This window comes from Quercus suber, unplaced genomic scaffold, assembly GCF_002906115.3.
Source record: "Quercus suber isolate HL8 unplaced genomic scaffold, Cork oak 2.0 scaffold_481, whole genome shotgun sequence".
NCBI classification, from domain to species: domain Eukaryota; kingdom Viridiplantae; phylum Streptophyta; class Magnoliopsida; order Fagales; family Fagaceae; genus Quercus; species Quercus suber.
Genome location: NW_027069932.1, coordinates 603641 through 616219, shown reverse-complemented (window position 1 = coordinate 616219; position 12579 = coordinate 603641).

Here is a 12579-nt window from a genome sequence, read left to right as displayed (position 1 = left end):
TCTAAGAATCCAATCCTATATAAAATTCACTAGAACAAATTGTTACAATAGTCTATATACAAATCCTTTAAATAGCTAGACTCTCTATTGTAATTTGTAACTTCAATAAATGCCCTTCTTTCCTTTCTATTACAATAATCCCAAAACCTCTTGAATCATTTTTTATGCATCTTCTCTATGAACAACAACCCTTAGACGCTATGTTTGTCACATAGAATTAGCTAACATCTAAAACCTAATGCTGACAAGGAAATTGCATAATGAAAATGGGTTTCAACAATTTGCTCAACATATATATATATATATATATATTTTTATTTGAATTATGTGTATATATTTATTTGATTATTCATATAGAAATTTAAACTGATCAAAAAACAAAAAAGAAATTTAAAGATCATGTACTAGTTTGTGATTGTGCGTTTGAAAGTGTGCACAAACTGTTTGGAAACCGTGTAATTGAAGACAGACTTAACAAAGAAAAAAGGAAATCGATAATATAAGTTTAATTTGGTTCAAATGTAAAGACTCGAGTAGAAATTAACAACTTAATAGACCTAAAGTCTAAGTCATCAAATACTTACAATAACAAAAATCCATTTCACACTTTGAAACATCTCCAAAAATATTCCCAAGTAGCTCCAGTTATGTTGAGTTCACCTTGGAGCTCATCTACAACTTCTTCCATATATATAGCTCTAGAGGACTGTCACCTTTGTTATGAAGAAATGTTCCTCGTACTTTCATTAAATGATGCCATTGTGCCAAAAATATAAATTATAAAACTTCACAAAAAAAGAAAATGAAAAAGAAGAAGAGAATCAAATCAGCAAGGAATTAATTTGAGCACTTAGATTGATGTAATCTTTTTGTCTTTTCTCTAATTTGTTATTTATTATGTTTTATTTAATTATTTTCTTTCCCAAACTCATTGCTAACATGATTTCCCCCCCCCTAAACATCACCATACTAACATTTTGATTCTCAATGGGTGATGCACTCAAGAGACTTTATCTTTTATGGTTAATTTGGTACAGTTTTTGGAATACGTCATTTGTATAAAATTGTCCCTTAATAAAATATACTATTTGAAAAATAATTGAGGATTTAGTAAAATCTATGGGAAAAAAAATACAATTCAATTAATTGAGTTTTTTCATAACATTAGTTAAAAAAAAAAAAAAAGTTCCGGTTTAAGGACAAATTATTAAAAAGGAAATAATTATTGTTTAATAATTTTTCTTCACTTCATTTTAAAATTCATTTTAGAAAAATATTTATATAAATAAATAACTCATGTATGCTGGCAAAATTTGCTGAACATCATTTTTTTAGAAAAATATTAGATAAATAACATGTGGCTAAAAGTATTTAGTAAGTTGGACTGTTGTTGATACTCGTTTTCGCGACATATTTCATACAAGCCTGATTCAACTAAGCCCAACTTCTTTGTGGGCTCAATTTATGTATTATATTTTATTTATTCTTTTAAGCATGGCCCAAGCCCGTGCGACATATCGGGGAAACTGAGAAAGTGTGGTTTGGAGGGTATGGGTCGGTTCCTTTCGGACCTTTTACATGAGCCGAGCTCATGCATGCTACCAAGTGGGCAAGGGACACTAGTAGCACCTCAGGCTCATAGAGGAGGTCTTGTATCCAAAATTTCTACCCCAAGACAGCTTTTATGCTCTGTGTGACTGTGGCCCAAAGTTTCTGTCCGAACCTTTTTTATTCCTTTAAAAATGGTTGGCTCTCATTGGCCAACTTTAGCTGCTAGCTCTCATCTAGTTAAGCTTCCTAATAGTCTGAAACAACTGAAAATGAGGAGCCAATGAGAGTTTAGTCAAGCTTTCCCTTAATGATGATAAAAGTAATCCTTCCTTTTATCCAAACAAAAGCAACCCTAAAAATCACTCCTTGTTTAACACCTTGGGGTCCAAAGCCTTTTCTATTGACCAAAAACTAGTTACTTAGAGCACCCCAAACTCAATATAAATTCCACAATCAGTTTCAAAAGAGGGGGAGGTTTTGACACTAAGAGCAACACCCCATGCTCAATACAAAAGTCTTTCTTCAACTAAAAAAACAACCAACCACGTTCTACCTAGAAAGCTGAAACTTTAGAGCAAAAACCCACTCAGTCAGTCAACAATCTCACAAATCCGAACCTTAGGGTGGAAATATGGGTACGGGGGAGCCTTCCCTCTCTTCCTCACGACCTCCCTCGATTCCCTCTTCTGTGTGACTATGAGTCGAAATTTCAGACTTGTTATGTTGTTATGCTTTTTCTGCACTTTGGTTGTTAGCATTTTGATTCTCTCTTGTCAAAGCACCATTAGCCTTTGTTTTTTATACATTGTGAATTTTGGGCTTGATTCTCCATAAACAAACACTTCTAAAGAACCCAAGGGGAGATTTGGGCCGTTTTCGCATTTTTGGCCCTTGTCACAAAACGTCCCCGACAACTGTTTTTGGAACTTGAGTTTTAACCCAAAATCGAGTTTACCCTTGCAGTCATCTGACCTGGATTAAAAAAAAAAAAAAAAAAAAAAAAAAAAAAGGTGGAACTTGAGTCTACCAAGCTCAAGTTCTAGTTGAAACTCGAATTTGGGTAACTTGAGTTCATCTTCTATTTTTTTCCCCACTTGGAACTCGAGTCTACCAAACTTGAGTTCCTTGCAAGTAAATTATTTTTAAAATGGAACTCAAGTTTACTAAACTAGAGTTAGTGATTTTTCCATTAAAGAGGTTATATACATATATATATATATATATATATATATATATGAGAAACAAAGAGGTTTTATATTAGTTTTCCATTTCATTATCAATTCTGAGCGCCTTTTATTGCTTTCATTATAATTGTGTTTTAGATTTTGATGGGAAATATAGACCCCGGTTGATAGAATTAACAAGTTTTAAACCCAAGTTGTTAATTAGATTTATTATGAATAAAACTTGTTAAAACAAACAAACATCAATATCATGTCAAAATCATGCAGCGGAAAAAATAAATAAGACAAGATATGATGACCTAGGAAAACCAATGAAACCAACTAGTTTCACAGTAAAAAACTTAGGGGGGAAACCTTCCCAAAAAGCAATCCACTAAAGTAAAGAGGAGTTTCAGATCTAGTACAAAACATTTGTCCCTAGACTCTACAATCCTCGTAGATGAACTCACAGTAGAAATATTTTACCGCTTTAGAACCTCTGAACTCTTCAATATATGAACGCCACCCTTTTTGTTACACGGATCCCAATACGTGAATAACTCCTTTGCACGAATCCTAATACGTGACTCACTCACCAACTTAAGGAAGAAGAATGTTAGATGCAAAGTTCTTTACTTCATCAACAATGAAAATCAAAAAGCACTTGGTTACAAAACCCTAAGGCGCAAAGACACAATAACTTCTTTCAGAGAGAATAAAACATTTGTCACCTTTTGTATATGTTCTCCTTGTATTTTCTTCTGTGACGGCCTCTAAAATTAGCCTGATATAGGTCTAGGGTTGTGAGAAAAGAAACCCTACACAAATACAAAAGCCTGGCCCAAAAACAGAAATCTGAATTCCCGTAATCTCAACAGATAGCAGCTATGGAGCAGGTGTCGAGATTTAATAAATCTTGACAGATAGTAGCTATCGAGGAGGTGTCCAGAAGGTGTTGAGGGAACAGAAATTTTCTCGGTCGATCGACCAGCTATCGAGAAGCTATCGAGATTGCGATAAGCATCAATTGAAGAGCTCGATAGATCTAAGTTGTGTTTAATACTTGAAGGAACATGTTGTTCAAGTCTAATATTAAAGCCATGAAGATTGGACCAAAAAACAAGTGAAGTGCGTTTTGTCAAAGGATTAGCCAACTACATAAAATAGTGACATATGTTCCTAACAAGTGAAACACATATGTCCTAACAGTCTCCCCCTTTGGCAATCCATGACAAAACCACAACAAACAAATGAACATATGAGAGAAATCATAAATCACTCAACTCATATTCACTTGTTGAATACAATAAAATCTATCCTAACACAAACTCTTGAAAAACTTTGCAAGAAACGAATTTATGGCAAGTAGACTTTGACAACCTGTATTTCTGAAACACTTAAACAAAACTAATCACGGCATCTTAGTGTAAAATAGAAATAATAGATTGCATACAAATATAAGAAACATGTGTATGAAGAAAGAAAAGAAATAACACATGTAAAGGTAGGTGAAAGAAACATACATCAACATATAAAGAAGATAAGCATAATGTATGTAAACAATGGTCACAAGACCCAAGGTACAAGAAGAAGGAAGTAAGCACTCTCCCTAACAAGATGAAACACATCTCCCCCCTTACAAAGGAATGTATTTCTCCCCTAACTTGTAGAATCTTAAATAGAAACCACAAAGCCCCCACAATTTCTTCACCTTACATGTAGAATCTTCAAAAAGAAACCACATATTCTCCCCCTTTTTGTCATGATTGAAAAAATGTACAAGAAGCTAGAAAGCTTCACCCGAGAAACATAAAGATGATCAAGGGGGCACAAAGAATCCATATAAATACAAGAAAGTAATGAAACAAGGTGCTATGGATGACAAGATAAAAGAAGGATGCAAAACATGTGAAAAACACATGGATCCAAAACACACACACACACACTAAACAGGTCTAACAAATTTTATATTTTAAAAACAAGTCAAGACAATTTAGTGAGTATACAATAGCACATGTAAACACTTGTGATGGCCAAATCACATTGTACCTGCACATGTATCAATAATAGCAAAGAATATTGCGTGTTGTGTGTGAAAAACATAGCAAGATTGCATATGTGTATACAAGTTATTACGATCTAATATATAAGAAAATAATTTTAGCTCACACACAATCATAACTGTTTGATGGGGACTATCACTTTTGAGGTACATCCTCTATCACTTTTGAGGTACATCCTATAACTCGCACATCTCCTAGAAAACACGCTTGCAATCATATTTAAAGCATTTTAATCTTTTTGCTTTTTATTTTCTTTGCATATTTTCTTTTAAGCATATCATGCATGGGCATAAAAAGAGAGAAGAAATACCAAACATGTTAAGCATAGACATTACACTTTTGCTATGCCGAAGCATACGGATGTCTTTGACACTGCACTTTTGTTATGCCGAAACATACAGGTGTCTATGACACTGCACTTTTGCTATGCCGAAGCATACAGGTGTCATATTATGATTGGCGGGTAACAGTGGTAAGATGGTTATTTATGCCTTTCTCTTAGGATTTTCTGGTCCTACCCGTCAAAAAGAGTGATATGAGTGTTAAGTTTAAGAGATAACTTAATCTTACTCATCACAAACAAGAGCCACAAAACTCACTTGCTTAGTTGTGCATACAGATACTCATCTAAGTTATAAAAGATACAAAGTTTAGAAAACTTTATTTCAATGGTCATTCAAGGTACACAAGTACCAATGTACACAAACACACACTGTTTTTGTATTTTTCTGATTTTTCTTTTTTATTTTTATTTTGAAAACAAAACAAAATAAAAAACTAAACAACCAAACAAAAACAGATAAACAACATGAATACATGAAAGAAAAATTCATATGCATAAAGGCATGATAGAAAGATGCAGATGCATGAAAGCATGATTCCAAAAGCAGATAAGAAATCAAGCAAATAAAGTCCTACTTTAGATAGAAAGAATTAAACCAGAGGACAAACAAAAAAGACAATTAAGTCTTAGGCTCCTTTCTCACCCACACAGCATGAGTCTTTGGCTGTGAAGATGAAAAGACACGTGTCCTAGTATGTCTACTAAATGACATAGAATAATTAAAATTCTCCTGAAATTGAGTTAAAAAGCTCAAAACTTTTAATAACTCTCCAAACAAAGGTGTAGATCCTTGAGAGGAAACCTGTAATCGTTTAGAGAATTGCTTATGAGGATACAACTTAAAGAAATTAGGACGAATGTGTTCAGAAGCACCACAATGGTGACAAACATGAGGTCTAACAAAGGATTTAGATTTCATACCTTTATTACCTTTCTCAAATTGGGGCACAAAGACAGTCCTTAATCCAGAAGCCGTGAAAAAGAAGGGGCTGGAGGAAACAGCATATCCTAAGCCAGTCTTATCAGAACTAGGCTTTTGAGCACTTAATACTTTATCAAGCTTTGCACTAGACATCCTCTCTATTTGAGTTATAGCTTGACTAAGCTCAACTTCAAGATTCTTGACATTCTTTTCTAATGAGGCGTTCTCCATAACAAAAGTCTCAACTAATCTTGTAGTCTCATCTAGCTTGACTAACAGATCAGTTTTTTCAATTTTTACCTTATTAAGCTCTTTTCTACAAATATGAAAAGTCTTTTCAGATTTTACGAATTCAGTGCATAGCTTATCATTGGCTTCTTGAAAGGTCAACTTCTTGGGTACTTCATCATCAGAAGAATCGTTATTGCACTCTCCACAATCACCTTATCGGTTGAGGCAACAAAGGCCAGAACATGACGACATTCATCCACATACTCATCAGAAGAATCATCCTCAGTGTCACTCCAGGTGGCAACCAACCCTTTATCTTTTGACTCCATGGTCTTTTCCTTCATGAGGTAGTTTGGACACTCTATTCTCATATGACCAAAACCTTTGCACTCATGGCATTGGATGAGAGGTTTCTCATTCTTACCCTTCCTAGAGGATTTAGGTTTCCTAGAAGGTTTTCCCTTATCATTTTTCTTAAATTGAAGAAGTCTGATAATCTCATCACTTATGAAAGATAGATCCTCATCCTCATCATCATCTTCATTTTCACTTTCAAAGTCCTCAATCTCTTCCTCTATACCCTTAAGAGCCAAGTTTTTACTCTTTCCACCTTTTCCCATTGAGTCTAATCCCATCTCATAAGTTTGAAGGTTCCCTACGAGCTCAGTCAAAGAAATTTGACCAATGTCTTTTACTTCTTCAATGACAGTGATCTTAGCATGGAATCTTTCAGGTAAGGACTTAAGGATTTTTCTAACAATCTTGGATTCTACAATACATTCTCCAAGGTTAAAGGCAGAATTCACAATATCCTTGACTTTGGCATAAAACTCATCAAAAGTCTCATCCTCTTCCATCCTTATTTCTTCAAAACTACTAGTGAGTTGTTAAAACTTCACAGTCTTTACTGCTTTGGTACCTTCATAAGTGGTCTCAAGAATGGTCCATGCTTCCTTGGCAACTTCTGTGAATGATATCTTCTTAAATTCCTCATTGGTCACCCCACAAAACAGAGCATTCAAAGCCCTACTGTTGAAATTTGCCATTATGATTGTTGCATCATCCCAATCCATCGACGTTTCCTTTGGCTTAATCTAGCCAACTTCAATAGCTTGCCATACCTGTTCACCTAGGGCCTGCAAGAAAACTTTCATACAAACTTTCCAGTACGCATAATTAGTTCCATCAAATAAATGAGGAATAAATAAAGATTGTCCTCTATCCATGACAACAGGGGTCAATGGATCACACTTAGGAAATTAATCCAATCAGAGTGAACCCGCTCTAATACCACTTGATGGGAAATATAGACCCCGGTTGATAGAATTAACAAGTTTTAAACCCAAGTTATTAATTAGATTTATTATGAATAAAACTTGTTAAAAAAAAAATCAATATCATGTCAAAATCATGCAGCGGAAAAAATAAATAAGACAAGATATGATGACCCAAGAAAACCAATGAAACCAACTAGTTTCACAGTAAAAAAACCTAGGGGGAAACCTTCCCGAAAAGTAATCCACTAAAGTAAAGAGAAGTTTCAAATCTAGTACAAAACCTTTGTTCCTAAACTCTACAATCCCCGTAGATGAACTCACAGTAGAAACCTTCTGCCGCTTTAAAACCTCTGAACTCTTCAATATATGAACGCCACCCTTTTTGTTGCACGAATCTCAATACGTGACTAACTCCTTTATACGAATCCTAATACGTGACTCATTCACCAACTTAAGGAAGAAGAATGTTGGCTGCAAAGTTCTTCACTTCATCAACAATGAAGATCAAGAAGCACTCACAATCCCCGTAGATGAACTCACAGTAGAAACTTTCTACCGCTTTAGAATCTCTGAACTCTTCAATATATGAACGCCACCCTTTTTATTGCACGGATCCTAATACGTGACTAACTCCTTTGCACGAATCCTAGTTCGTGACTCATTCACCAACTTAAGGAAAAAGAATGTTGGTTGCAAAGTTCTTCATTTCATCAACAATGAAGATCAAGAAGCACTTGGTTACAAAACTCTAAGACGCAAAGATGCAGTAACTTCTTTCAGAGAGAATAAGGCATTGGTCACCTTTTGCATATGTTCTCCTTGTATTCTCTTCTGTGACGGTCTCTAAAATAAGTCTTATATAGGTCTAGGGTTGTGAGAAAAGAAACCATACACAAATACAAAAGCCTGGCCCAAAAACAGAAATCTAAATTCCCGTAACCTCGACAGATAGCAGCTATAGAGGAGGTGTCAAGTAGGTGTCGAGATTTAATGAATCTTGACAGATAGCAGCTATCGAGGAGGCGTCGAGGGGATAGAAACTTTCTCGATCGATCGACCAACTATCAAGAAGCTATCGAGATTGCGATAAGCATCAATTGAAGAGCTCGATAGATAGTCAGGTGTCGAGGAGGTGTCGAGAAGTTATCGAGTTATCTGTCTGCAAGTGTCGAGCTATCTGTCCAGCTTTATTGAACACCTTTTCTTCACTTGTTTCTTAGTCCAATCTTCATGGCTTTAATACTAGACTTGAACAACATGTTTCTTCAAGTATTAAACACAACTTAGATCTACCCAAATACAAGTAAAGTGCGTTTTGTCAAAGGATTAACCAACTACATAAAATAGTAACATATGTTCCTAACAAGTAAAACACATATGTCCTAACAGATTTGATATTATAATAGTGATTAAGATATCTTTTTTGCATAGTCTATTTGAATTACATCATAAATTGATCAATTAGTCCACTAGGGGTCAAAATAAAAGGTTTCATTTGATATTATAATAGTGATTAAGATATCTTTTTTGCTAGTCTATTTGGAATACATCATAAATTGATCTATTAGTCCACTAGGGGTCAAAATAAAAATTTTCAAGTAGTATCAAAGTAATTGAAATACATATGGATATATTGATACAAATCTATAAGTAAAACTCACTCTTGAAAACCGGCTTGTAAGAGAAGGGTGTCTAATAACTTATATACATGGTTTAAGCTTGCACTTAAGCAATGTGGGGCAATTAGATCAAAACATATCACCACACTTTGCAGCCGACGTCCACGACGACTCACTCTATCAAAATTTACTTGATGGTAGCCCTTCTCTTTTTGGCAGTTCCACTTATCTATCAATTACTCAATGACTTAGAAAGACATTTTAATTTAATTAGCCTCTAGGTTTCTCTCTCTGAGATTTGACTACAAAGCCGCAACTCATTTCATTTCATACTCCGTGAGTTACGTTTAATTACTTGACGTGGTGGTTAGCTCTCATAGCAAATGATATAAACCCATGAGTAGAACTCACCCTTAAAAACCGGTTTGCAAGGAGAGGTGCCCAATAACTTATATAAACATGTTTAAGCTTTTACTAAAGTAATATGGGACATTTTTATTGTAATATGGATCAAAGAAATATTTTTCAGCCATAATATATATTTATGAGCAGAGTACCACGAGAAAGATTTTGAAGCCAAAAAAAAAAAAAAAATTACCATGAAAAATTATTATATTCTACTGAAGCGACATTTCTATGCATGATGAAAACATTTTAATATTTAGTATTGGGTCTATAGATTTAAAGGCAAAGAGAAATGGGTATACATAAAGTGAATAGATCATAGAAAGAGTGATGTATAGATGTAAAACTTAAGAATGAAAAATTTAAACCCACCCTCACGGGCACCCGCCCTGCATATCAAATGACAGGGGGAAGGGGGTTAATTTTTTCCCCCATGCCACCCACCACGTTTATATTTGACAAATTAATATATATGGAAAATATCTCATTGTATTAATATAAATGGTTGCTACAATTTACATCAAATAGGATTTATTCCATTACAATAGGTGGGGTTTCCTCTATACTGAAGGTGAGAAATTGATGATAACTTACATTTTTACGGTTGCTTTCGTATTTGTTGATTAAAAAAAATTTAGCAGAAATTTAAAGAACAAACCCATTCCATGAAATTTATTCTTCCTTCAGGTTTTTTTATTTTTATTTTTGAGAAACTCAGTTGTTTTCTTAGTAAAGATGAGACCAACAAAGTTTAAATTTATACTAAAATCTTCAACCGTTGAGAAGCTTACTCTGTTAAATATAACCTTTTGGAATGTGCACTTATTAATTATATCAATAAAACTATATATCAAAGGCCTAATACTAGATTGATAATTAGTTACAAAACACAGTAACACACTATCAAAATAACCCAGATAATAATGTCTATATTAAATCATGTTAAGAAATGTGACTCATGAAGACTCTATTTATTTATTTATTTATTTTTGTTTCCATTAAGACTGAAATTCTAAATCCTCTAAAAAGGGGAAGGCATGAGATTTTCTGCAGGGAAAGAAAGATTTATTTTATTTATTTTTAATTTTTTTAACAAGTGAGTTAACTTTGTCCCCCCAAGGGAAAGGTATTAACCATGATTGTTTTGCAAGGAAATAGCCAATTGTCGAATTTTTTAAGGCATATCACTAAAGTGAAGCAATTATGGCAGAGATGGAATCTCAGGAGCTTTATTCTCTTTAGCATTGTGGTTAAGTTTGTTTTACTTTTTACTACACCCCTGAGAAAGAAAACGGCAAACAAAGCAGCAATCATGATCATTTGGGCAGCTCACCTGATTGCTGACCGGGCTGCTAGCTTTACTGTTGGGCTAGTCTTATTAGACAGTGAAGAGAAATATACTGCCTCTAGTGCCATTAATAATACTGCTAGTTATTTGGTGATGATGAACCATGGTCTCGTTAGTACCATCGGGTCCAGGAGCAGGGATGATACTGGTCTTCTTCTGGCGATGTGGACACCTTTTCTTTTGTAACTGGTTGGTGGCCAAGACAGAATTACTTCTTTTGCTATTGAGGATAATGAGTTGTGGCTTAGGCACTTGATTTGGCTCTTCCTCCAAATCTTCACCACGTGTTTTATCAATCATTTCATCTAAACACGCTATGGATCCCCACAATTTTTCTCCTCCTTGCTGGAACAATCAAGTATGCGGAGCGAATAGCTGCATTGTATCTTGCAAGTTCGGATAGTTTTGGTCCTTTCGGAATCTCTGTTCTTAGAGAACCTGACCCTGGGCCTAACTATGAGAGACTGATAAGTGCATTCACACACTACAAAGGGAACAATCATCCTATAAAAATCGAGTATGTCAACGACCTAGAATCCCAGGCTAATAATGAAAATAGTTTGGCCGATGATTGAACATTGGATTTTCCTGAACTGGTGCAGCGTGCTTATCACTTCGCATATAATTACAGGGGACTCATAGGCAATCTCATGTTCAGCTCCCGTGAGCATACAGAGAGTCGAGAATTCTTCACTAAAAGAAGTGCAGAACAAACATTGAAAATATTAGAGATCCAGCTCAACTACTTTTTATGATCTTCTCCATACCAAGGTGCTGGTGGCAACGTCCAACATAGGAAAAATATCTCGGGGTATATCCACTGGGTTAGTTGTTGCAGCCTCTTCACATTTCATCTTAGAAGAGAAGAATAAGTTTGATGTCGATGTGACCTACACCTTGTTCGTTGTTGGTGTTTTAGGCCTGGATATGGTAACTCTCCTCATATGGTTTTACTCTGATTGGACTGTTGCTTATCTTAAAAAGTTCGACAAAGATTCCCTCACATTCAAAATCATCAACAAGCTCCTCTTTCCCAAGAAGCAAAGGCAGCCGCAGGAGCAACCCAAGAAAGTTTCTTCCCTCCTATCCAAAATCATCAAGTTCCTCTTTCCCAAGAAGCAAAGGCAGGAGCAACCACGGAGAATTAAAAAAGTAAGTTCTAGAAGGTGGTCTGAAGATCTATCTCAATTCAACTTCTTTAATTACTGTTATCTACGAAGGGCACGAAGCAGAAGTAAAACCATCGGCGAGATCATCAACAAAATAGACCTTATGGTCCGTGTCGAAGGAAATGTCATACTACCAAATTTGGACATTATCAATGATTTTATTAATAAAATCATAAATGTGACTTCTCATCATTTTGATTCACTTATGGGGATTTAGCTTCCACAAGCTGTCAGAGAAATCTTACTTTGCGAATGATCCGGAAGAAGCCAAGAGAATAAGCTCAGCTAGAGGCGAATGAATTCTTGAGAATCATGACTTCGATTACAGTCTTATCTCAATTAAGTTAATGCCTTATGTCAAAAATGTTGCTTATGATGAAAGCCTTCTATTGTGGCACATTGCTACTGCACTCTGCTACAACACTGATTGACACGAGGATCACAAGCGTTTGGTTTGTGAATATTGTGATGCTGATTGGTCCAAAAAG